The sequence below is a fragment of the Heterodontus francisci genome, chromosome 14, assembly GCF_036365525.1.
Source record: "Heterodontus francisci isolate sHetFra1 chromosome 14, sHetFra1.hap1, whole genome shotgun sequence".
In the NCBI taxonomy this organism is placed as follows: domain Eukaryota; kingdom Metazoa; phylum Chordata; class Chondrichthyes; order Heterodontiformes; family Heterodontidae; genus Heterodontus; species Heterodontus francisci.
The window spans coordinates 37,173,499-37,200,946 of record NC_090384.1 but is presented as its reverse complement, the minus strand read 5'-3'; the positions used below and the strand labels follow the sequence as shown (position 1 = coordinate 37,200,946).

At 43.2% G+C, this 27,448-nt stretch overlaps 1 long non-coding RNA gene across 1 annotated transcript in view; it reads left to right on the top strand.

Moving 5' to 3' along the window:
* Positions 1 to 26,610, top strand: part of LOC137376973 (uncharacterized) — an 82,919-nt gene extending 56,309 nt beyond the window's left edge. Inside the window, exon 3 of the long non-coding RNA XR_010976338.1 lies at positions 25,815 to 26,610. This is a non-coding gene — a long non-coding RNA (uncharacterized lncRNA). The remainder of the gene's footprint in view (positions 1 to 25,814) is intronic.
* Positions 26,611 to 27,448: the final 838 nt, after the last annotated feature.

Sequence of the window (27,448 nt, the reverse complement as noted above, 5' to 3'; positions counted from 1 at the left end):
CCCCAAAAAACTGTTGAGGTCAGGTCAATTGAAAATCTCAGATTGAGATCGATAGACTTGCGTTAATTAAGGGTATTTAAGGGATATGGCACCAAGGTGGGTAAATGGACTTGAGGTACAACTGTGCCAGGATCTAATTAAATGGGGAACAGGCCCCGAGGGTTGAATGGCCTACTCCTGTCCCTACGTTCCTTTGTTCTCCTGTCCATTCTCCATCTACTTTGGTGTTGTGCACACACTAAGCTTCCTTCTCTTACCCCAATTTTACCATCCCACATTCTGTCCCTCCTGCCAGCACTGTCACTGAATTGAAATCCAAACTTGACGCATTATCCCTTTGTTCCAACTTGTCATGAGTTTCTTTGTGTCATCTTAAGCAATACAATGAGATACATGGATGCCAGTTGCTTGAAGATCTCTAGAAAGTTCATTTATAGCTAAACTAATACACACAATACAGAGCAAACTACATATAGAACCTTTGTCCGGGATGTTACAGTGCAGAATGATTATGGCTTCTAGTCACATGACTACATCCTGGTACTTAGCTCATTAGCATACTGAGTTCTTAAAGGGACATCATTCTTAAAGCAATCATACAACATCCGCTTTCTTTCCAAAGATAGTTCTTGTACGCTAGAAGTAAAAACACATAAAATTGGATATCAAAATTATACAGGATTAAAGATTATAAAATTTACAAGTATAAAGATAGGGATTGTGAAATTTACGAGTGCAAAAGCTTAAGAGTCCATATAGTGTTTCGGTGGTCTGACCACTCTTCCAGATCTTGTTATGGTATAACTTTCTGGGGATGTGGATTTTGCCTTTGGCTGTTCTTGGCTTGCAGACATGTTGTCAATGTGTTGGTTCTTGTCCTGTTGTTCCATCACACCCTCATTGTCAGAGTGTGCTCTATCAAGTCCACTGTGCATAATTGGAGTATTGCACAGTTCTCTCAATTGGCGTCAGTTGCTCCTCAACACGGCTCCATTAGATGTTATAACCGTAAGACCTAGGCTAACTGCATGCTTTGGATACCTCTGCAGATAACCATGTTCTCATTGTGGGGTGTATTACCCTGACCTTCTGTCCCACATGTAGTTGAGTTAGTTCCGTCCCTGCATGTCGGTCATGCACCATCTTCATTCTTCCTTGTTTTTTGAGCAGTGTCTCCTGCATCTCGGAGAATTTGGACGGATGATGGCTTGGCAGAATCGTTCGTACTTGTCTGCCAAACATGATCTCTGCTGGTGACAGTAAGCCCATATCCATAGGTGTAGCTCTGAGGTGTAACATGGCAAAACAAAAATTCTTGTTTTATCCTACACTTCAGGATATGTGATTTAATTTGGCAAACCATTCATTTGGCAAGACCATTAGATCTAGGGTAATGTGGTGAGGACGTCACATGGTTTACACCCCATTTGGCACACACATCCCTTAAAGGTCTCCTGTATACTGTGGGCCATTGTCAGAAATGAATTCTTCAAGTGCGCCAAACAGACTGAATATGGCACTCAATGTATCTACGACAACCGCGCGTGCACTGTCTTTTACCTGTCTGACAATTGGAAATTTGGAGAAATAATCGGTGACTAAGATAAAGTCGTCTCCATTAAAGGTAAATAGATCAGTGGCGATTTTGGACCAAGGGACTAATGGAATCTTGTGAGGGTATAAAGGTTCTTTATATTGCTGTGACTGGTGGCTCTGGCATGCCTTGCACATCCTCACTAGTTTCTTGATGTCACCATTGATCCCTGGCCAATAAACTGTGTCTTGTACCAGTCGTCTCATTCGCTCTATACCCATATGGACTTGGTGAAGTTGTGACAAGATGTGCTGTCGGAGAACATTGTTTTCCTTTGAAGGTTACGCATCTCGAGATACTGAGTTCATCTCCATAAGGCCAAAAGCGTCTGAGGTTTTCTGGCACCACTTTTATCATATCAGGCCACCCTTCTATGATGACTGTCCAGGGTGTCTTCAATTATGGGTCATTGGCTGTTTCTGATTATAGTTGGTCACATTTGTACTGACCAAAATGCAATAAATTGATTTTGAGCACATCTTCCACCTCGATGTTCATGCTGTCTACTTGTAGATCCAGTGAGACTTCTTCATTCTTGTTTGGATTTGGCAATCTGCTCAGCGTATCCAAGGTGACCATTTTGGTACTCTATTTGCAGCAGATGTCGAAGTCGTACCCCTGTACTTTCACCAAGAGCCGCTGTAGTTGAGGTGGTGCGCTCGTCAATGGTTTGTGCCAGATCATCTCCAGTGGTTTGTGGTCAGTTTCCACAGTGAACTGCTTACCGACCAGGTAGGTGCGGAACCTTGTGATCCCAAACACCAAAGCAAGTGGTTCACTCTCTATGTTTGAGTAATTGGATTGAGCTGAGGATAAACTTTTGGATCCGAATGCAATCAGTTTGCCATCCTGCAGGATGCACACTCCTAGCCCTTTCTGTGAGGCATTGACTTCCAGGATTACCTTATTCCTTGGATCACAGTACTGCAGGGTACAGGTTTCTGCTGACAATGCTTGTTTGAGAGACTCAAACATATACTGATGGTCCTCCTGCCATACATATGGTACATCTTTCTTTAAGAGCCCTCTCAGTGATGATTCTTTGTCAGAAAAATTTGGAATGCATGGTAAAGATCTGCAAAGGAAACCTGACTGAGCCCGAATGCAGGACCCGGAAGTGCGACCCGACCCAAACCCGACACATGTCGTCAGGTCCCCTCGGGGTCAGGTCGGGTAGCAGGCCTGTATATCAGTACATGGGTAAAGGCCTGCTACCTGACACGACCCCGACAGGACCCGACGACATGTGTTGGGTTCGGGTCAGGTCGGGTTGCACTTCTGGGTCTGGCATTCGGGCTCGGTCGGGTTTCCTCACATATAAGGCTATCCAAGAGGGCAGTACTTTAATGTATGGTGCCAAGAAGTTGAAAAATCCAAGACATTGCTGTAGATCTTCCTTGTCTTGCAGAGTAGACATATGCCTTACATCTTCGATTTTCCTGGGTCAGGACAGATTCTGCAACCGGAATAGACAGAGCCAAAGAAATTGATCTGGCTTACATTCACTTAGCACTTCTTGCTGTTAAAATAAGCCCTTCGCGATCAGCTACTGCCATCAGTGAGTGAAGATTTTGATCATGCTCTTCTTTGATTTTGCCCATTACCGCAATATCATCGGCAATGCATATACATCCAGGCATGTTTTCTGTAATTCTGTCCATATGCTGCTGAAACAGATCTTGCCTGACAGATAAGCTGAAGGGTATTCTCTGGAAGCAATATCTTCGGAATGGTGTTCTGAAGGTGGTGACTTCCTGAGATTCCTTAGCTAGGTGTACCAACCAATATCTATGTTTAGCATCCATCTTGGAGAAGAATTTGGCTCCTGAGATTCAATTCCTCTAGTGTTAGAAACTTTAGGGACTCTTTAGGGAGAGGTTTAGACGCCTCGAATCTGATTGCTCCATCCTTCTTTAGCACTCACATAATTGAGCGGCACCAGTCTGTGTGATGATGCACATGATGGATGATGCCATTGCGTTCCATGTCATCCAGCGTGCGCTTAAGCTTTTCTTGTATGTGCAGGCTGTACTTTCTGGGAGGGTCGATTGACGGAATTGCATCCTCTCTGAGGTACAGAACGGCAACACCTTTGAAATCTCTTATGGCATTGAACCTGTCCGGGTACATTTGTTGTAAGTCCTGGACTGACTCAATGTGAGTACCCTTGGTCTCTTCTGCTGTAATGGGTACCTTGGTGATCTCATGGATAGTCACAATGTTGAGGTCCTTACACGTTGGTAGTCCAGCCACTGCTGGTCCGCTCGTGTCTACCAGGTAAATTATTTGTAGTTCCCATGCCGATTTGCCATAGCTGCATTGCATTGTTACTGTGCCACTGCAAGGGATGGGTGACCCATTGTACGCAGTTGACTTTGCAGTTGTTGGTTGAATCATTAATTTCCAATGACCCCGCTACATATCTTTTAGAATTTGGACTGGTAGGATATTTACACTAGCTCCAGTGTCAATCTTAGTCTTGAGTGTGTGTTTGCCAACTTTCTTTGGGCACATGATATTAATAGTTCCAGTAATTCGACTTCATCAGCACAATGGGCTGGATTTTAAGAGCCTGCCACCAATCTTGGCAGCGAGCTCGGGCCGCATGCCAAAGAGCTGCCGTAATCCTACGCACGGCAGCTCATTTAAATAGCTGGGGCAGCACGCCCAGCTCCCCCACAATCACGTAGAAGGGGCAGGCTGTCTGACCCCGGCAATGGCATCAGCTGCCTGTATGCAAGTGCTGGTGCCATTTTGAAAGGGCAGCCAGCCCTGCTGGTCAATTTGAATTTTTAAAGTAGTATCCCCCCAAAATTTATACAATAAATTTCTAATGCCCCTTTCCCACCACCACCCCCAATAACAATTACATTAACTATTTGCCCTTTCTCCCCCAAAACACTTACCTATTAAATCTGACCTCCCCCCCCCCCCCCACCCCACCCCACCCCCAGACTGCACAAAATTTAAATTTCACCGCTTCCCACCATCCCCTAGACCCATTATGTTTATTTGATCCCGTCCCCCTACCGCACTGAAAATCTGAACTGCTGTCCCCTCCCCATCAGTGTCATCTTGGCTTTCCCCTGACGGGAATTGAAGGTGCTAGAGTGCCAGCCCCAGAAGCTTTAAGGTAAATTGATTTAATTTTCTGCATGTCAGTAATTTAAATATTTAAATCCAGGTCCCATTGCCCAGTGGTGGGGAGGCCGCCACAGAGCCTTGCCACCACTGGGAGGATTGAGCTGGGCCTTCCCAGCGTCAGCCTCCGTGGCTGGCCTCCGCTGGAACAATCTTCTGCTCTCCCTTGCCATGCAGCCTGACGTCATGGGCTTGGTAAAATCCAGCCCAATGTGTCAAGTTCACAATGTGAAATGCCTGCTCATCTTCTGTCTGAGAATCGCTCCACTCTGAGTCTTGTCTCAGATCTATTTCTCTGTTAAATCCATGTATCGGCTTGTGTTTATGCAGGTCTCGGGCACGGTCCTTGCTGTTTGTGTCCTATTGTGACATCTGGCTGCATTGTTGGAGCCAGATTTCTTGCATAGGCAGGCCCAGTGTCCTTTTGCACCACACGCCTTGCACAAATCTTGAAATGCAGGACAACTTCACAGTGAGTGGGACAAACCACACTTACCAAACAGCTTGCTTGTTTTTTGTGAGTTAATTACTGTGCCAATACAGTCGGTTGCACTTAGTGCATGCAGATGCTGTTGTCCAGCTACAATGGCTTTATATTTCCCGCCATCTTCTAGCAACGCATCAATGCTCTGACTTTCTTTCTCCCCAAGAGGTCTTTTTGAAACACTTCAATGGTTGTTGAGACAATCACCAGCTCCATTATTTGCTCTGACAGCTCAGTTTCTGAAAAACTGCTTTCATTGCCCTTGCTATGGCATCTACTGATGAGTTGATCTATTGATTCCTGTGATCTTTGCCTGTAAGACATCAATTCCAGATTCTAAAATTCACCCTTACCCAAAGCTGAGATTCTAGCACTTTCCAAAATTTTTGTAGGATCTTTCTGGTCCTCTTCAGATAAGCCAGAGGTACTGACTCTGTACAACCCCTCATTTCAAACTGCTGTCAGTATTTTCACAGCCTGCTTCTGCAACCACTTGGCCTATGAAGCATAACTGCATTAGAGTCATAGAGAGATACAGCACTGAAACAGGCCCTTTGGCCCAACCATCAACCACCCATTTATACTAATCCTACATTAATCCCATATTCTCTACCACATCCCCACTATTCTCCTACCTACACTACGGGCAATTTACCTATAAACCTGCAAGTCTTTGGCTGTGGGAGGAAACCGGAGCACCCAGCGGAAACCCACACGGGCACAGGGAGAACTTGCAAACTCCACACAGGCAGTACTCAGAACCGAACCCAGGTCACTGGAGCTGTGAGGCGGCAATGCTAACCGCTGCGCCACTGTATCGCTTTGTTTACCGAGCTTGAACTTGGATAGGTTATCAAGGCCTTCCAGTTCATGCTGGGAAATTTGATATCCATCTTTCTGCTGTTATTTTGCTTTCTGCTCTATATTTAACTTTGTTTGGCTGTGTGTATGCCTTCAGTACTATTATAACTTTTCTATTTGTGGCTTAAAACTTGTTCTATTAACTCTGTGCTGTTCCCCCTTTTAGAAATTCTATTTTCCAGGCTAGCTGCTTTGACAGAGTGTAACAGTGTTCTCTGTTTTTTTTCTCTTTCAGCACTTTGCTTACATGTTTAGACAACTGTTCGATAGGCAGTTCAAGAGTTTTCCTCTTTGCTTTTTCTTTGCTAGAGTTTGTTTATCTTCTTCATGCTTGACTGCTTTAATGGATACTCTGCTGTGTTCGGGGGTTCCCTGCACTTTTTTTCCATGATTGAATCTTGTTTACTTTTAGTTTGCGCGCTTGTCAGTGTTTTCCCCTTTTTTCCTCTTGCTCACACAGGGCCTTTAGAAAATGAATTTTTAAAAAACTCTTCAAAAGCTTTTTTTACTGGGATTTCTCAATTATCGGCACAATGACTCACCCGATCACTTGCTTTTCAGCCAGGCTTCTGTTCTATGGAGCTGTTCTCAGGCTTCCAAGGTATGTAGCTTTCTTTCACTCATTTCAGGAACTTGTTTTAAAGTTTCTTCGCTTGTTGCTTCAAATTTTCTCTTCTGTTTTCTGTATTGCTTTTAAATGTTGTTTGTGTTTTACCCGTGGTCTTCAAGCTTATATCTTGTATTTTCACCACCGCTGCCACCATATCATGAATGTCTTTGTGTTATCTTAAGCAACACAATGAGGTACATGGATTCCAGTTCCTTGAAGATCTCTAGAAGGGTATTTTACAAATAAACTAATACACACAATACAGAGCAAACTACATAGAACCTTTGACAAGGGTGTTACAGTGCAGATTGACTATGGCTTCTAGTCACTACTACATCCTGGTATTGCAGTGCTTCAGGAGACACGCCTCCCTGTCAGTAGATCACTAAGGGAGCAAGACTACACCTTCTACTGGAAGGGCAGGGATCCTGAAGAACCAAGATATAATGGAGTGGGCTTCGCCATCAGAAACTCTTTGCTCAGCATGATAGAGCCACCTACAAATGGCTCAGAACGCATACTGTCCATCCGATTGCTCATCGCCTCTGGTCCAGTACACCTACTCAGCATCTATGCTCCAACACTCTGCTCCCCACCTGAAGTTAAAGACCAGTTCTATGAGGAACTGCATAATATCATTAGTAGCATTCTTAATACTGAACATTTGTTCCTGCTGGCGGACTTTAACGCCAGGGTTGGGGCCAACCATGACTCATAGCACTCCTGCCTCGGGCGCTATGGCATTGGAAGGATGAATGAGAATGGACGGAGACTGCTGGAGTTGTGCACCTACCACAACCTCTGCATCACCAACTCGTTCTTTCAAACTAAACCCTATCTCTAGGTTTCATGGAGACACCCAAGATCACATCGTTGGCACCAGCTGGACCTTATCGTCACAAGGCAAGCCTCCATAGACAGTGTTCAAATCACACGCAGCTTCCACAGTGTGGACTGCGACACCGACCACTCCCTGGTGTGCAGCAAAGTTAGACTCAAACCAAATAAGTTACATCACTCCAAGTAGAATGGCCACCTGTGCATTAACACTACCAGAATTTCTTACTGTCACAAAACTTTCTCAATTCGATAGAAAAAGCCCTTCAAAACACTCCTGCACGGGATGCAGAGACCAAGTGGGCCCACTGATTAGAGACGCCATCTATGACTCAGCAATGAACACCTTTGGCAAACGTGAGAAGCAGAATGCAGACTGGTTTCAATCTCACGTTGAAGAGATGGAACCAGTAGTAGCCGCCAAGTGCACTGCACTGCTGAACCACAAGAAAGCCCCCAGTGAGTTAACATCCTTAGCACTTAAAGCCACCAGAAGCACCACACAAGAACAGCCAGGCGCTGTGCAAACGACGACTGGCAACACCTATGCAGCCATATTCAGCTGGCCTCTGACACCAGAAACATCAGAGGAATGTATGATGGCATTAAGAGAGCTTTTGGGCCAACCATCAAGAAGATCGCCCCCCTCAAGTCTAAATCAGGGGAAACGATCACAGACCAAAGCAAGCAAATGGACAGCTGGGTGGAGCACTACCTAGAACTGTACTCCAGGGAAAATGATGTCACTGATACTGCCCTCAATGCAGCCCAGTCTCTGCCAGTCATGGATGAGCTGGACGAATAGCCAACAATATCAGAGCTCAGTAACGCCATTGATTCTCTAGCCAGCGGAAAAGCCCCTGGAAAGGACAGCATTACCCCTGACATAATCAAATGTGCCAAGTCTGCTATACTTTCAGCACTCCAAGAACTGCTTTACCTGTGCTGGGATGAGGGAGCAGTACCACAGGACATGTGTGATGCCAATATCATCACCCTCTATAAGAATAAGGGTGACCACAGTGACTGCAACAACTACCGTGGAATCTCCCTGCTCAGCACAATGGAGAAAGCCTTCACTGGAATCTTAATGTTCAAGGATATTCGATGTTCTGGAAGAATAGGCAGAAAGGAAAAGGAGGTGGGGTAGCTTTGTTATTAAAGGGAGGGATCAGTGCAGTTGTGAGTAATGATATAGGTGTACTAGATCGTGATGTAGAATCAGTTTGGGTGGAAATAAGGAATAGCAAGGGAAAGAAATCATGAGTGGGAGTGGTCTATAGGCCCCCGAAGAATAGCCTCTCTGTAGGACAAGATATTAATCAGGAAATAATGGAGGCATGTAAGAAGGGCACTGCAATTATCATGGGTGATTTTAATCTGCATATAAACTAGACAAATCAAATTGGCAAGGGTAGCATGGAAGACGAATTTGTGGAGTGCCTCAGGGATTGTTACTTAGAGCAATTCATTGCAGAACCTACCAGGGAACAGGCTATTTTAGATTTGGTAATGTGTAATGAGGTAGGATTAATAAGAGATCTCATAGTTAAGGATCCTTTAGGGGGAAGCGATCATAACATGGTAGAATTTCAAATTCAGTTTGAGGGTGAGCAACTCGGGTCTCAAACCAGTGTCTTCAACTTAAACAAGGGCAATTCCAGAGGTATGAAGAAAGAGTTGTCTAAAGCGAGCTGGGAAAATAAACTACAGGGGAAGTCAGTAGATGAGCAGTGGCAGACTTTTAAGCAGATATTTCATAACACCCAGCAAACATTTATTGCAGTCAGAAGGAAGGACTCGAAGAGAACGATGAACCACCCGTGGATAACAAAGGAAGTTAAGGAGAGTATCAAATCAAAAACAAAGGCATACAATGAATGCGGCAAAAACGAGTGGTAGGCCAGAGGATTGGGAATTTTTTAGAAACCAGCAGCGGATGACTAAAAAACTAATAAAGAGGGAGAAAATTGATTATGAGAGTAAATTGGCAAGAAATATAAAAACAAACAGTAAGAGCTTCTACGGGTATATTAAAAGGAAGAGAGTAGCTAAAGTAAGTAATCCCTTAGAGGATGAAACTGGGGAATTAATAACAGGGAACAGGGAAATGGCAGATAACTTACACCAATATTTTGCATCGGTCTTCACGGTGGAGGACACTATAAACATCCCAACAGTAATAGGTGAGCAAGGTGTAAATGGGAGGGAGGAACTTGTAACAATCTGTATCACGAGGGAAAAGGTGCTGGACAAACTGATGGGACTAAAGGTAGACAAGTCGCCAGGACCTGATGGCCTGCATCCAAGGGTTTTAAAATAGGTGGCTGCAGAGATATGGAGGCATTGGTCATAATATACCAAAACTCACTGGATTCCGGTAGGGTACCAGCGGATTGGAAAACCGCTAATGTGACACCCCTATTCAAGAAAGGAGGGAGACAGAAAGCAGGAAACTACAGACCAGTTAGCTTAACATCAGTCATTGGGAAAATGCTAGAGTCCATTATTAAGGCAGACATAGCAGGACATTTAGAAAAATATAATGCAATCAAACAGGGTCAACATGGTTTTATGAAAGGGAAATCATGTTTGACAAAATCGTTAGAGTTCTTTGAGGATATAACAAGCAGAGTGGATAAAGGGGAATCGGTAGATGTAGTGTATTTGGATTTTCAGAAGGCGTTTGATAAGTTGCCACATAAAAGGTTATTGCACAAAGTAAGAGCTCAGGGTATTGGGGGTAATGTGTTGGCATGGATTGAGGACTGGCTAACACACAGAAGGCAGAGAGTCAGGATCAATGGGTCTTTTTCAGGTTGGAAATCCGTAGCTAGTGGGGTGCCACAAGGATCGGTCCTAGAGCCTGAACTATTTACGATCTATATTAATGACTTAGAGGAAGGGACAGAGTGTAATGTATCCAAATTTGCTGATGATACAAAAATGGATGGGTAGGCATGTTGTGATGAGGACACAAAGAATCTGCAAAAGGATAATATAGGTTAAGTGAGTGGGCAAAACTTGGCAGATAGTGTTCAATGTGGGAAAGTGTGAGGTCATCCACTTTGGTAAGAAGAATAAAAACACAGATTATTATTTAGATGGAGAGAGACGACAAAATACTGAAGTACAGAGGGATCTGGGTTTTCTTGTACATGAAACACAAAAAGTTAGCATGTAGGTGCAGCAAGTAATTAAGAAGGCAAATGGGATTTTGGCCTTTATTGCTAGGGGGTTGGAGTTTAAAAATAGGGAAGTCTTGTTACAACTGTACAGGGTATTGGTGAGGCCACACCTGGAGTACTGTGTACAGTTTTGCTCCTTGTATTTAAAGAAGGATATGCTAGCATTGGAGGCAGTTCAGAAAAGGTTCACTAGGCTGATTCTTGGTATGAAGGGGTTGTCTTACCAAGAACGGCTAAACAGGTTAGGCGTTTATTCAATGGAGTTTAGAAGAATGAGAGGTGATCTTATTGAAACATATAAGGTTTTAAGGGGGCCTGACAGGGTAGATGTTGAGAAGATGTTTCCAAAGTGGGGGAATTTCAAAATAGGGGACATAGTTACAGAATAAGGGGGCACACATTTAAAACTGAGATGCGAAGGAATTTCTTCTCTCAGAGGGTGGTGAATCTTTGGAATTCTCTACCTCAGAGAGTTGTGGAGGCTGGGTCACTAAATGTATTTAAGGGGGAGGTAGATAGATTTTTGAAATCTCGGGGAGTTGAGGGTTAGGCGGAGCAGGCCCAAAAGAGGAGTTGAGGCCTGGGTCAGATCAGCCAGGATCTTATTGAATGGTGGGGCAAGCTTGAGGGGCTGATTGGCCTACTCCTGCTCCTATTTCTTATGTTCTTCTGTTCGCTCGAGTCATTTTAAACAGATTCCAGAAGGCAGCTGAGCTGGTCTGCCCTGAGGCACGGTGCAGCTTTCGAGCAGAGAGATCACTATTGATATGCTGTTCTCCCTTCGCCAACTACAGGAGAAATGCCGCGAACAATGGCTGCCCCTCTGCATTGCCTTCAGAGATCTCACCAAAGCCTATGACCTTGTCAGCAGATGTGGTCTCTTCAGACTACTAGCAAAGATTGGATGTCCACCAAAGCTACTAAGCATCATCACCTCGTTCCATGACAATATGAAAGGCACAATTCAGCATAACGGTGCCTCATCAGACTCCCATCCTGAGTGGTGTGAAACAGGGTTGTGCTCTCGCACCCACACTGTTTGGATCTTCTTCTCACTGCTGCTCTCTCACGCGTTTAAGTCTTCAGAAGAAGGAACTTTCCTCCACACAAGATCAGATGGCAGGTTCTTCAACCTTGCTGGTCTTAGAGTGAAGACCAAAGTACGGAAAGTCCTCATCAGGGAACTCCTCTTTGCTGACGATGCTGCATTAACATCCCACACAGAAGAGCGACTGCAGAGACTCGTCGACAGGCTTGCAGCTGCCTGCAACAAATTTGGCCTAACCATCAGTTTCAAGAAAACGAATATCATGAGACAGGACGTCAGAAATGCCGCATCCATCAATATCGGCAACCACAGTCTGGAAGTGGTTCAAGAGTTCACCTACCTAAGCTCAACTATCACCAGTAACCTGTCTCAATGCAGAAATCAACAAGCACATGGGAAAGGCGTCTGCTGCTATGTCCAGACTGGCCAAGAGGTTGTGGAAAAATGACGCACTGACACGGAACACAAAAGTCCGAGTGTTTCAAGCCTGTCCAGACCTCGCTGCCATAGAGCAAGGTACTGAGGACACAGGCTGAAACACTCGGACTTTTGTGTTCCGTGTCAGTGCGCCATTTTTCCACACCCTCTTGGCCAGTCTGGACATAGCAGCAGATGTTTTTCCCATGCACTTGTTGATTTCTGCATCGAGAGACAGGTTGCTGGTGATGATTGAACCCAGGTAGGTGAACTCTTGAACCACTTCCAGAGTGTGGTTGCCGATATTGTTGGATGGAGCATTTCTGATGTCCTGTCTCATGGTATTCGTTTTCTTGAAACTGATGGTTAGGCCAAATTTGTTGCAGGCAGCCGCAAGCCTGTTGATGAGTTTCTGCAAGAGCCAAGAGCGACATCTCAACGCAGTCCATCTTCGCTGTCACTGGAGAATCCTTGGCATCAGGTGGCAGGACTGTATCTCCAATGCAGAAGTCCTAGAGGCAGCCAACATCCCCAGCATGTACGCCCTACTGAGCCAGCGGCACTTGAGATGGCTTGGCCATGTGAGCCGGAAGGAAAATGGCAGGATCCCAAGGATGTATTGTACAGCGAGCTCGTCACTGGTATCAGACCCATCGGCTGTCCATGTCTCCGCTTTAAAAACATTTGCAAACGCAACATGAAGTCTTGCGACATTGACCACAAGTCATGGGAGCTAGTTGCCAGCGATCGCCAGAGCTGGCGGACAGCTATAAAGGCGGGACTGAAGAGAGGCGAGTCAAAGAGACTCAGCAGTTGGCGGGAAAAGAGACAGCAGTGTAAGGAGAAAGCCAACTGTGTAACAGCCCCAACAATCAACTTTAGCTGCAGCACCTGTGGAAGAGTCTGTCACTCTAGAATTGGCCTTTATAGCCACTCCAGGCGCTGCTCCACAAACCACTGACCACCTCTAGGCACTCATCCATTGTCTCGAGACAAGGAGGCCAAAAAGGAAAGAACTAATCCTGGTACTTACCTCATTAGCATACTGAGTTCTTAAAGGGACATCACTCTTAAAGCGATCAAACAAAACAACTCACAAAGCATATTCCATGGCACTTGTTTTTCAAACTGTGGGAGTGTGGCAGTTGCTTCACTGGCTCCTGGGTTTAACTCTCTCCTCTTGAAGGTGGAATAGCTGTTGCATAGAAAGAGCATGGAGGCCTCCTGCCACCTGGATCTTCATAATCCAAACCTATCATGCACTGGGTTAAAAGGGCATGTTGTTTCCCAACATTCACATAGGAAGGGAAACAAACTGCGATTGGATATTTTAGAATCAAACCTCCAACTTCCAAACATCAGTAGCTGCAAGATATAAATGTCAGCCATGGTTCAGTTGGTAACACTCTACCTCTCAGTCAGAATAATTATGTGTTTAAGTCCCACACCAGAGTCTTGAGCACAAATTCTAGGCTGACACTCCAGCACAGTACTGAAGGAGTGCCATCTTTTGGATGAGATGTTAAATTGAAGCTCTATCTGCCCTCTCAGGTGGATGTAAAAGTTCCCATCGCACTATTTTGAAGGGTAGGGGAGTTCTCCCTGATATCCTGGACAATATTTATCCCTCAACCAACACCGCTATAAATAGTTTATCTGGTCATTATTACATTGCTTTTTGTGAGACCTTACTGTGCATAAATTGGCTGCCACCTTTCCTACATTACAACATTAAAAATACATCATTGGCTGCTAAACACTTTGGGACATCCTGACGTCTTGAAAGGTGCTATATAAATGCAAGTTCTTTCTTTTCTTTCTAGTGCCTGTTATTTTGAAATGCTTCTATATATATATAATACATATAAATATGTATATTTTATTCCAAAGCTTAGGTTGGTTAATGTGTTTTCCTCCTCACCAATTTTCTCCTGCCTCTCCTGTAGGATTCTGCTCCTTGCTGAAGTGGGACCCTATCAAACTTGGCCTATGGGAAACTGGAAGTCATCCTTTACCATAGTCTGCAAGTTATTTTCCAACACGTGTGGCATTTAGCAGGGAGATATCCAGCTGTGTTCTGATGAATGGCACAATACTTTGGTATTAAACTGCCAAAGCGCCTGTCATTATGTCTTGAGTAAAAGGTCAGAAAGAGCTAATTGTTCATCAGGCCTACTCACTTTATAAAGTGCAAGTACCATTAGATATCTGTGAAAGGGCATGGTGGGGGAGATTGTAACTGAACACAGCTTCAATTGCTTCCAAATCTGTAATTCTACTCCCCCACCTTCTCTCCACAGTACAGTTACACTGCAGACTGCTGAGAAACTTCATACTTTGGTGTTAATAAACCAAATACAATGATAATCATTTTCCTTTTAGGAACTAATTTTTTTCTATAACTTAATCTGTATTCTCCAATCCCATTACGTTCAGTCTATGGCCTGCTTCATCCATCCACAAGGGGACGATGGCACAGACATTGTGGGGTAAATTTTGACACCCAAAAGATGGTGGGTTGGGGTCAAATCCGATGTTAACATTTTAAAAATCTGAAACCCAACTGCATCCCATCGCTTCCAGTTTACTGGAAACAGAACAAGTTGGAGGCAGCCAATCCACTCCCAGAAGGCACATTAGCAATTGAAATATTTTCATGAGGCTGTCAGCTTCAGGGACAGCCTCTCCTTTCATTCTGTTGGTGATCTTAAATTCATGCCCTTTAGTTACCAACTCACTGATTAATGGAAATAATTTGTTCCCAATTTATCTTTTCAAAACCCTTATAAGTTAAAATACTCTAAACCTGGTGAGGACAGAAGGTGCACTCTACTGAGTTAAAACTCCATGGATGTCGATAGAACTGAATATCAGGCATAATAATAAAAGCAAAATACTGCAGGTGCTGGAAATCTGAAACAAAAACAAAAAGTGCTGGAAATACTCAGCAGGTCTGGCAGCATCTGTGGAGAGACAAGCAAAGCTGGAACACACTGCCTGAAGAAGTGGTAGAGGCAGGAACCCTCAGAACATTTAAGAAGTATTTAGATGAGCACTTGAAACACCATAGCATACAAGGCTACAGGCCAAGTTCTGGAAAATGGGACTAGAATAGTTAGGTGCTTGATGGCCAGCACGGGCACGATGGGCCGAAGGGCTGTATAACTCTATGACTCTAAGATAAAGTTTCAAGTCTGTGACCTTTCATCAGGTGTTGAATATCAGGCATTCTGTATAAGGAGCAGCAAATGCAATTCCACCTGTTCTGTTTCCCTACACATGTCCAGTCTCACCTCCATGGAATTTTAAAGCACAGAAGGAGCTAATCGGTCTATTGCTCTCTGAAGCATCTATCCACCTGCTCCCACTTCCCTGCTCTTTTTCCTTATCCTGTGTATTAGCAGTAGCTCAGGTGGTAGCACTCACGCATCTAAATTACAAGGTTCTGGGTTCAAGTCCCACTCCAGGTACTTGAGTGCAAAAAACCAATACTGATGCTCTTGTGCTATTGAGGGAGTGTTGCACTATTGGCGGTGCTGTCTTTCAGATGAGATTTTGAACCAAGACCCGGTCTGTTCTCTCAGGTAGACAGAAAAGATCCTATACACTATTTTGCGGAAGAGCAGGGGAGTTATCCCTGGTGTCCTAGACATCAATCAACATCACAAAAACAGATTACCTGGTCATTATCTCGTTGCTGTTTTGGGAGCTTGCTGCACACAAATTGGCTGCTGCGTTTCCTACATTACAGCAGTGACTACATTTCAAAAGTACATCATTGGTTGTAAAGAGCTTTGAGATGTCTGGTGGTCGTGAAAGGCACTATATAAATGCAATTTTTTTTGTCCTTTAAATTTTTCTTTTTCAAACATTTATCTTTTACAAGCTATTATGCATTCTACTTGTACCACAGTTCCCAATATGTAATTCCATACCCTAACTTTGCTCCATGCAAAATATGTTTCTCCTAGCCTCTCCCTTCATTTTGTTGGTGATCTTAAATTCATGCCCTTTAGTTGCCAACACTGACCAATGGAAATAACTTTTTCCCAATTTATCTTTTCAAAACCCGTCATAAGTTTAAATACTCTAAATCAGCCAACGGTTTCTTTAACTATTCTTTTTCCCTTCATGTTTCTGTAAGATCTTTTTTCCTTTTATCTTCCCAGCTAGTCTTTCTCCATATCCCACCCTTAGCTTTTCTAAACTCTATTTTTGCTTTCCATCTACATGTTCTATACTCCCTTTTATTCCACTGTACTTGTTATATTGTTCTATTTGTTATATGCTTCTTTATCGGTCTCATTTTAATTAAATTTTTTTGACTGATCCAATGAGCTCCAGCATTTATAATACCACCTTGAGGAGATATGTTTAGAGTGTACCTTTCTGATGGCTTAAACTGTCAGCAAATAGACGCTGTAAACCAAGCAGGGGTTTCGTGGACAATATCAAGTACTGTGACTGGAGCCACAGTTGGCATTCGCTCACTGAAAGATGGCCACTTAAAAAAAAATCAATGAGAAAGAATGTCTTGCAATGTAGGTGTCTGGGCACAGCAGCACTGTAATCACAGTGGAATGTTGAGGTGTAGGCAGTGGGTAATGCCCAAGTGCCCTCAGGATGCATGTACACTAAATCAAATCTGTGCACAGTTTAAGAGCTGCAGTCATGACAACTATTCTGAGAGAAGGTCACTCGCAGTGGATGGCACCTCCCTTAACCCCCTCCACCAACCTCAGTGAGTCAATGCGCTTCATGGCTTGCTACTGAGCCACACAGACCAGAAAGATTCCAGTTCAAGTGATCTCAGCCATGCTAGCAGTTAGGGTCTTACAAACATCTCAGGGTGTAAGTGAAGCTGTAAAGAAGCAAACTAAGTAAGTAGTACAGATGTCGGGGTAATGATCACTCGCCCAAGGGCCATGGAACATACCTTTCAGATGACTGTTGATAGAATAGATGCTTCTGCAGCCGCATTATTTCATCTCTGAGAAGACGGATTTCAGATTCCATGGTGCAGCAACGGAAATGTTCCTGGTGCAGCTGGTGCCGCAGGTCCTACAGATGAAAGTTGGAAAAATCCAGTAACTGACTTTCCTTTTGTTGCTGAGATCAATGGGGTCAATTTCTGTCTTTGCCGCCTGGATGGTGGGTTGGCAGAGAGGATCGCCCGCCCATTGTGAAATGTGCCTGGGTTCAATGGAATGAATGGTGGGTGGGTTCTTTTTTTTTAATCATCCTTGGCATGTGAGGCATCACAGACAAGGCCAGCATTCATTGCCCATCCAACTGAGTGGCTTGCTAGGCCATTTCAGAGGGCAGTTAAGAATCAACCACATTGCTGTGGGTCTGGAGTCACGTGTAGGCCAGATCGAGTAAGGATGGCAGATTTCCTCCTTGAAGGACATTAGTGAACCAGATGGGTTTTTACCACAATCCGGTAGTTTCATGATAATTATTAACGAGACTAGCATTTTAGTCCAGATTTATTAATTAATTGAATTTAAATTCCTCCAGCTGCCTTGGTGGGATTTGAACTCATGTCTCCAGAGCAGTAGTCTGGCCCTCTGGATTATTCATCTCCCTCTACTCCACAAAATTACCACCCTACCTTTTGAGACTGAAATCTACCCTAAATATCTTTTATGGTTTCTTTAAATATGTGGAATAAGAGCTATTGCACACAGTCCCTGGTTTAAAAAATGTCTTTCATAAACAAATGAATATGTGAAGAATTTTCTTTTTTATCTGGCTAAATTTTCTTAATGTCTTCGTCAGCGATGGAACGGGATCGATAAGATGGGAAGGAATTGAATAGGATGGGACTGAATGGGATGGGAGGGACAGGATAAAATGGGATGGGTGCTGATAAGATGCAACAGGACGGGATAGGCTTGCTTTGAGCATAACCACATGGATAACGTTGCAAGCCCACAATCGACCAGTAGCTGCATTGTGATTTCGTAACATGGTGAATCGCGGCTGAATGGCTGTACTAACTGTGAGGTTGTGGTATGAGACTGGTGGAGGAGCACCTGCAGACCATGATCTGAAGAGATGATTTGCTAAATGAATTGTTAGACGCTATGACTTTGGATTCAAATCCTTTGTTTTTTTCTGAGACAGTCATTAACTGGGAAAAGGAATTGTAAGCTCCAGGGAGTTGGTAAGATGCAACTGGTTCTAACCAATTTAAAACAGTTCACAGAGTCATGTGAGAGAGGTGTGACCAGGACTATTCAAGGCTCAGATTACATATCAGCAGAACTGAAACAGACTGCTGTGTGTGTGTGGAAGAAAACAGCAAGCAGTTGTTTTAAAAAGACAGGCTGCAGGCTAAGGAAATCGGACTCTGAGAGCTGACCATTTGCAAATACAACATATGGCAGCTGTTTTCAGTGTCTTATAGAGTTATCAGTGGAACCACGCCATCAAACTGTTGTGGGTGAGGCCGAGGTTGTTCAAGAGGTGACAAGACCAAACCATTAAAGGGAAGATTGTCTCGCTCGCTATTGATGGGATATTATTACTTCCGTATCTGCATTCTTGAGGATATGACTTGGAAAATTACCTCAGGAAGTTACTGATTTTGAAGAACTTTGTGACGGGTTGTTGCCATCTTGCTAACAGGACTGCTCAGAGGACTTGTGAGAACTATGTTGCATCTGATAATTAACGTGTAAACTTTAAGCTATATATATTGGCCATGATTGAACTGTTAGTTCATGTTTAATTTATGTTGGTTTTCATTTGACTGTTAAAGTAAAATTTATAAAAGTGAAATGTTGTCCATTTTAAATGAATATTTTGCGTCAGTATTTACAGTAGAGAAAGAAAATGTTGTCGAGGAGAATACTGAGATTCAGGATACTAGGCAAGATGGGATTGAGGTTCACAAGGAGGAGATGTTAGCAATTTTGGAAAGTGTGTAAATAGATAAGTCCCCTGGGCCAGATGGGATTTATCCTAGGATTCTTTGGGAGCTAGGGAGGAGATTGCAGAGCCTTTGTCCTTGATCTTTATGTCGTCATTGTCGACAAGAATAGTGCCGGAAGACCGGAGGATAGCAAATGTTGTCCTCTTGTTCAAGAAGGGGAATAGAGACAACCCTGGTAATTATAGACCTGTGAGCCATACTTCGGTTGTGGGTAAAATGTTGGAAAAGGTTATAAGAGACAGGATTTATAATCATCTTGAAAAGAATAAGTTCATTAGCGATAGTCAGCACGGTTTTGTGACGGGTAGGTCGTGCCTCACAAACCTTATTGAGTTTTTCGAGAAGGTGACCAAACAGGTGGATGAGGGTAAAGCAGTGGATGTGGTGTATATGGATTTCAGTAAGGCGTTTGATAAGGTTCCCCACGGTAGGCTATTGCAGAAAATACGGAAGTATGGGGTTGAAGGTGATTTAGAGCTTTGGATCAGAAATTGGCTAGCTGAAAGAAGACAGAGGGTGGTGGTTGATGGCAAATGTTCATCCTGGAGTTTAGTTACTAATGGTGTACCGCAAGGATCTGTTTTGGGGTCACTGCTGTTTGTCATTTTCATAAATGACCTGGATGAGGGTGTAGAAGGGTGGGTTAGTAAATTTGCGGATGACACTAAGGTCGGTGGAGTTGTGGATAGTGCCGAAGGATGTTGTAGGGTACAGAGGGACATAGATAGGCTGAAGAGCTGGGCTGAGAGATGGCAAATGGAGTTTAATGTGGAAAAGTGTGAGGTGATTCACTTTGGAAGGAGTAACAGGAATGCAGAGTACTGGGCTAATGGGAAGATTCTTGGTAGTGTGGATGAACAGAGAGATCTTGGTGTCCAGGTACATAAATCCCTGAAGGTTGCTACCCAGGTTAATAGGGCTGTTAAGAAGGCATATGGTGTGTTAGCTTTTATTAGTAGGGGGATCGAGTTTCGGAGCCACGAGGTCATGCTGCAGCTGTACAAAACTCTGGTGAGACCGCACCTGGAGTATTGCGTGCAGTTTTGGTCACCGCATTATAGGAAGGATGTGGAAGCTTTGGAAAGGGTGCAGAGGAGATTTACTAGGATGTTGCCTGGTATGGAGGGAAGGTCTTACGAGGAAAGGCTGAGGGACTTGAGGTTGTTTTCGTTGGAGAGAAGGAGGAGGAGAGGTGACTTAATAGAGACATATAAGATAATCAGAGGGTTAGATAGGGTGGATAGTGAGAGTCTTTTTCCTCGGATGGTGATGGCAAACACGAGGGGACATAGCTTTAAGTTGAGGGATGATAGATATAGGACAGATGTCAGAGGTAGTTTCTTTACTCAGAGAGTAGTAGGGGCGTGGAACGCCCTGCCTGCAGCAGTAGTGGACTCGCCAACTTTAAGGGCATTTAAGTGGTCATTGGATAGACATATGGATGAAAATGGAATAGTGTAGGTCAGATGGTTTCACAGGTCGGCGCAACATCGAGGGCCGAAGGGCCTGTACTGCGCTGTAATATTCTAATTCTAATTTCCTAAATTGGGGTCAGTTGGTGGATTCAATTTTTTTGGTTTGTTGGTGATCTCCACAGGATCATAACAAAATTGGGGGCTCTTCTGGGATTGTTCTAAGATTGGGCTGTGAAACGGAATTGGAATTTTCCAGAGTTTAAACAAACAAGATATCACATTTACTTTGGCTATGTTCAGTGGAAAATCAATATGACTACCTTTGATGCTCTGGCCTTTGTGGAAAAAGACGATTTGTCTCTTAGTGCCTTTAAACAGTTGACATAAGATAAGTTGAAGGCTTTAGCAGGGAACCTATGGGTCACGTTAAAACCAGGGGCTAAGAAAGCAGAGATAATCCAAGAATTGGTTCCTCAATTTAAGCTGGAGAAAGAAAATGATGTTTCTGCCAGTGTTCTAATAGAACTAGCCAAAATTGAGAAGGAGAAGATGAGATTAGAAAGGGCAGAAACAGAAAAAGAGAAAAGGCAAGAGAGACAAGTGAAGAAAAAGACAAGAAAGAGAACAAAGACAATTTGAAATAGAGATTAAATTTGAAAGAGAAAGAGAATGAGGTATGGAAAGGGAAAGGGTAGAAAAGGAGAAATTAGAATTCAAGAGAGAAAAGCTCAGAATTCATGCACATGGCTTGGAGCTGAAAGTGGAGGAGGACCCAGAGGAAACTCCGCATAGCTTTGATTTGGCAAAGAATATTCACTTGGTGTTGAAATTTAGTGAGGAAGGAGTAGAAATGTACTTTGTGTCATTTTAGAAAATTGCCATGAATCTGGATTGGCCTAAACCATCTTGGACAATGCTCCTACAGAGTGTTTTAGTTGGGAAAGCTTTGGAGGTGTACTTGTCTCTTCGGAAGAGCACTCACAAAACTATAACAAAGTAAAGAATGCTGTTCTTACTGCCTATGAGTTGGTATCAGAGGCCTAAAGACAAAAATTCACAAATTTATAAAGGAATCAGGGCCAGACATATGTGGAATTTGCTGGAGAGAAGGAAATGCTGTTTGATAGTTGGTACAGATCGATGAAGATTGCACAAGATTTTGACAGCCTTAGGGAAAGGATTCTGATGGAAGACTTCAAAAATAGTATCCCTTCAGGAACAAGGTCCCACCTGGAAGAACATAAAGTTAGTAAAATCAGGGATGCTGCAGTAATGACAGATGATTATGAATTGATTCACAAAAGCAGTAGTCACAGGCCTCAGTTTGGAAACTTTCAGAGAAATTGAAGAGATAGGAAGTTGGATAAGAAAAAGAGATATGGTTCTATTGAGGAAGGTGGCAAAGGTAGAGAGACAGACACACCTCAGCTTAGCAAAAGAGAAAACCAAGAGGAAAAGCTTGGTTCGAGGGGACCAAAATGCAATTTTTGTCATAATAAAGGACATATGAAGGCTGAGTGTTGGAAGTGTAAAGACAAGCCTGTTGTGCCTCAATCAAGGAAGAACGGCTAAAGAATTCATGTACACATTACCTGTGTACAGTCAAAGGGCATTTCCCCAGGAAATACTGTCCTAGTGGGTAATTTTCAACTCAAGCAGTTAGTTTCTCCCACATTCACTGATACAGCAAATCAGGTTTCAGAAAACAATAGAAGTTTTCTATTTGAGGATGAAGTATCTGCACTTTCATCTGATGAGGCAGGCAAGTCAATTATTATCCTAAGAGATACAGGGGTGGCACAGTGACTAATGGTGGCAGGTGACATGAAATGTTTCTCTGGTAGGTCGATGATTGTGAAGGTGTTAATCCAAGGGATAGATGGAACTTATTTATCCATTCCCTTATATAGGGTTGATTTAAAATGTGACTTGGTCACTGGTCCTGGTTGGTGTTGTTCCTAGTTTGCCCATTGAGGGTGTAGATTTTCCGTTAGGAAATGACTTGGCTGGGAATAAGGTATTCACATCTCCAGTGGTTTCAGAAAAGCCAGCTGAAATTATTGAAACTGAGGTTTTTCTGGAAAAATTTCCCAGAATATCCCAAGATTGTGTTGTGACTAGGTCCCAGGCTCATAGGATTAAACAAGAAGAGATGGATTCAGTTTTTGTGGAGGACAATTCAGGGATTTGGTTGGTTGAAAGTTTTTTCAAGGATTTGGATGGGGATGTTGGTGTTAAAGGCTCCAAGGCTAACAATAGTGAATTCTTTAGCAGTTCTTCCTTGATTGAGGCACAACAGGCAGATCCTGTCTTAAGAAGCTTGTCTCAGACGACATGTTTGAGGCAGAAGCTGAGAAAGTCCCTGAGAGTTCCTATGTCAAGATTGACATTTTGATGAGAAAGTGGAGACCTCCCCAGGCACCTGCTGATGAGGAATGGGCTGTAGTCTATCAAATTGTTGTCCCTCCTTGCTACCACTATGAAATTTAGGGAATTACTCATGAGATTCCAGTTGCAGGTCATTTGGGTATTCGAAAGACTCAGACTAGGGTAATGATGCATTTTTACTGGCTAAAGCTGCAGAGGGATGTGGTTGACTTCTCTAAGACATGTCATATGTATCAGATGATTGGGGAGCCACAGCCTTCGGTTAAGCCAGCCTCATTAATACTGATACCTGCATTTGACAAACCGTTTAGTTGGATTCTTGTGGACTGTGTTGGACACTTATCCATGACTAAGTCAGGTCATAATTAGCTCCTAACCATCATAGATTTGTCCACTCGATTTCCAGAGGCAATACCATTGAAGAAAATCACAGCAAAAGTTGTGGTTGAGGGATTGTCCAGTTTTTCACTAGGTATGGGCTGCCAAAAGAAATTCAGTCTGACCAGGGGTCAAATTTCAGGTCAGGTGTATTTCAAGAGGTCATGTGTAAGTTGGGAGTGAAGCAACTCAAGTGGTCTGCTTATCATCCACAGTCAGAAGGTGCTTTGGAAAGATGTCACCAAACCTTAAAGAGTATGATTAAGGCTTATTCTTTTGAGTATCTCGAGGTTGGGATAAAGGGATATCATTTTTGTTGTTCATATCCAGGGACACACCAAATGAGTCTACTGGTTTCAGTCCCTTCAAATTGGTTTATGGACATGAGGTTAGGGGTCCCCTTAAACTCATTAAGGAGAGATTTTTGGCACTGGAGGAGGAAACTACCCTCTTAGACTATGTATCAGAGCTTCTGAGGAAGACACTCAAAAGCTTGTGAGATGGCCAGAGAACATCTCAAGGCTTCTCAGCAGGTGACGAAAGCCAAAGCGGATAGAACTACTAAGGCACATAGTTTTCAACCTGGAGATAAGGTGCTAGGCTTGCTGCCTTTTCCTGGTGAACTATTGAAAGCAAGGTTTACTGAACCATACTGTATCAAAAGGAAACTCAGTTAAGTAGTTAGTATCCCAGACAGACGGAAAAGTCAAAAAGTGTGTCGTGCTGAAGCGGTACTGTGACCATGAGCATAGTCAGCCAGTAGGTGTAGCACAGGTGGTAGAGAATGTAAATGGAGAGACTGGTGCATGTGATAAACCAGATTGATGAGTCTGAGATTGAGTGTTCCCAGATTGAGCCTCCTGTGGTGAAGTTGGCAAACACTGAGCTGTTAAAGGGACTGGATGAGGTGCTAAAACACCTACCTGAGTAACAGACGAAAGACGTAATTGACCTTTTGAGGGAATATAAGCCTGTGTGCACAGATAAGCCAGGTCGTACTGCCTGGCGATTCATGAGGTTGATTTAGGGGAAGCTAAACCAATTAAACAAAACCCCTACAGACTCAATCTCAGAAAATTGGTCAATGTCAGGGAGGAGGTTCAATACATGTTAAGTAAGTGAACTCAGTCAAAGTAGTTGGAGTTCTCCTGTTCTTTTGTTACCAAAACCAGACAGTTCTCAAAGGTTCTGTATAGATTACTGAAAGGTTAATGCAGTAACTAAGACAGACTCCTATCTAATCCCAAGACTTGAGGATTGTACTGATAGGGTGGGGAACTCGGCCTCTGGTGGCAAGATTGATTTACTTACAGGATATTGGAAAGTTCCCTTGTCTGACCAAGCCAAAATAATATCTGCTTTTGTAACACCAGATGGTTTGTTCCAATATAAAGTCATGCCATTTGGTATGAAAAATACACCGGCCACATTTCAAAGATTGACCAATCAAGTTATTGCTGAATTGAGTAATCGTGTTGTGTATATCGATGACCTTTTGGTGTACAGTGACATGTGGAATGACCATGTCCGGCATTTAGGAGCTCTATTTGACAGGCTAGGCAAGGCTAAACTTGTTATTAACATGGCAAAGAGTGAGTTTGCCAAGGCCAAATTATTTATTTAAGACATATCGTGGGTCAAGGTCAAGTGTTACCAGGAGAAGCCAAGGTTCAGGTGATAATAGACTTTCCTATACCCAAGGCAAAGATTGATGTGTTATGATTTCTGGGTATGTGTGGGTTCAACAGGAAATTTGTCCCTAACTTCAGCACAATAGTCACCTGATTGACTAATCCGTTAAAGAAGAACGTGAAATTCAAATGGTTAGAGTCATGCCAAATGGCATTTGAGAAATTGAAGGCCCTTTTAATAAAGGAACCAGTTCTTGCAGCCCCAGATTTTAATAAACCGTTCAGGGTGGCTATCATTGGTGATGAAGGGATAGGAGCGGCATTGCTCCAAGATGGTGATGCTGGTATGGAACAGCCCATTCGCTACTGCTCTAGGAAACTTAATAAACATCAAAGATAGTGCTCGACCATCGAGAAAGAAGCTTTAAGTCTTGTACTGGCTGTGCAACAGTTTGAGGTTTATGTAACCAATAGTTGGGGGAAATATTGGTTTTCACAGACCACAATCCACTTGTGTTTCTGGAAAAGTTCAGATCGAGGAATCACAGGTTGTTTCACTGGAGTTTCATGTTACAGCCATTTACCCTTAAAATTGTACATTTTGCAGAGAAAAGCAATATAATTGCTGATGCTCTCTCAAGAGTTTAAAGAGGTGTAAGAGTGAAGGAAAGCTCTGAAATGTGAACATTTAACCATGTTTGAATCCTATTAATCCTAATTTTGTTATTGGTTAAGCATTCTGATTATGTAAATATATGCTTAATTATGGAATATGAAAATATTACCTGTACAGTATATAATAAGCTATTTGTTTAAAAAGTTTATAATATAAGAACTTATTGTATTTTTAAACTGCTGTAAAGAAAACCTTACTATGGTAAGGCATTCTTTTTCCCAAGAGGGGGAAGTGGGATGGAGTTCGCGGTACGAGAAATGTGGAGGAGCACCTGCAGATCGTTATCTGAAGAGATGACTTGCTAAATGAACTGTTAGGTTCAATGACTTTGGATTCAAAGCTTGTGTTTTTCTGAGACAGTCATTAACTGAGAAAAGAAACGGAAAGCTCCAGAGAGTTGGGAAGACGAAACCGATTCTAACCAGTTTAAAACACAGGTCACAGAGTCATGTGAGAGAGGTGTGACCAGGGCAATTCAAAGCTCAGATTACAGGTCAACAGAACTGAAACAGAATGCTGTGTATGTGTGTAGAAAAAAACAGCAAGCAGTTATTTTAAAAAGACAGGCTGCAGGCTGAGGAAATTAGACTCTAAGAGCAGACCATTGGCAAATACAACTTACGGCAGCTGTTTTCGGTGACTTAAAAAGTTATCAGCGGAACCACGCCATCAAAACTGTTGTGGGTGAGGCCGAACCATTAAAGGGAAGGTGCATTGCTCGTTATCGATGGGACATCATTACTTCTGTATCTGCATCCGGAGGACAGGACTTGGAAAACTACCTGAGGAAGTTCCTGATTTTGAAGAACTTTGTGACGGTTCATTGACATCTTGCTAATAGAACTGCTCAGAGGAATTATGAAAACTCTCTTTGTTGTATCTGATAATTAACATGTAATCTTTAAATACATATATTGACCGTAATGTAACTGTTAGTTCATGTTTAATTTATGTTGGTTTTGGTTTGAGTGTTAACATTAAAATGTGGAACATTTTTTTTAATTTTGGAAGCACGATCTCATATCTTTATTCTGCTGGCCGTCCAAGGACTGCCTGCTGTCATCAGCAAGGCAGCGGCAGACCCTATCATGGTTGCCGCCTGCCTTTGCCACTCGCGCTTTGCAGGCATCTCCCGCCTCCTGCAGTCACTCAGCAGCACTAATTTGGTGCCGAGCTCAGCTTTAACATTTGAAGATCACATCACGTTAGCGATGCAGCTCAGGCATGGAGGCGGGACCGAGAAATCAGACATGCGTCAGGTTCCTGACCCCGTTTTGAAAATTCAGCCCCCAGTATCAGTTCTGTGCACTCCCAGGGTAGGTGTACTGGCATTCCTGCCGTTGGGCTTTCCAATGGCAGCAATAATGAGAGATACATTGAATTACATCATATAGTCATTAGAGGATTATTTGAATGTGCTTGCCCATGTCTGGTCAGGACATGTCCAACAGCTGTCATCACTTCTAGTAGAAAATCACAGAAGTAATGGTTGCAGGCAGCAAGTCAGGTAAGGGCTTCCTGGATGATTTACTCTCCCTGTCATTCCTGATATCACCCAGAACAGCAAGCATCAGTCATACACTCTTATACTTATGCACACCAATGTAGCCTTGTGCATGCTTCCATGTGCTATTGAATGTTAATGTACTGTTATTGTACACTGTTTTCTCTTTTATAAAAACGAAGACTCTGGAATACCGAAGAGGAAATAATGCTTCAGTCATATAGAGCCTTGGTCAGGCTCCATCTGGGGTTTAGAGGGTTAAATTATGAGGGCAGGTTGCGCAAAGTTGGTTGGTATTTCCTTGAGTTTAGAAGATTAAGCAGTGATCTGATCGAA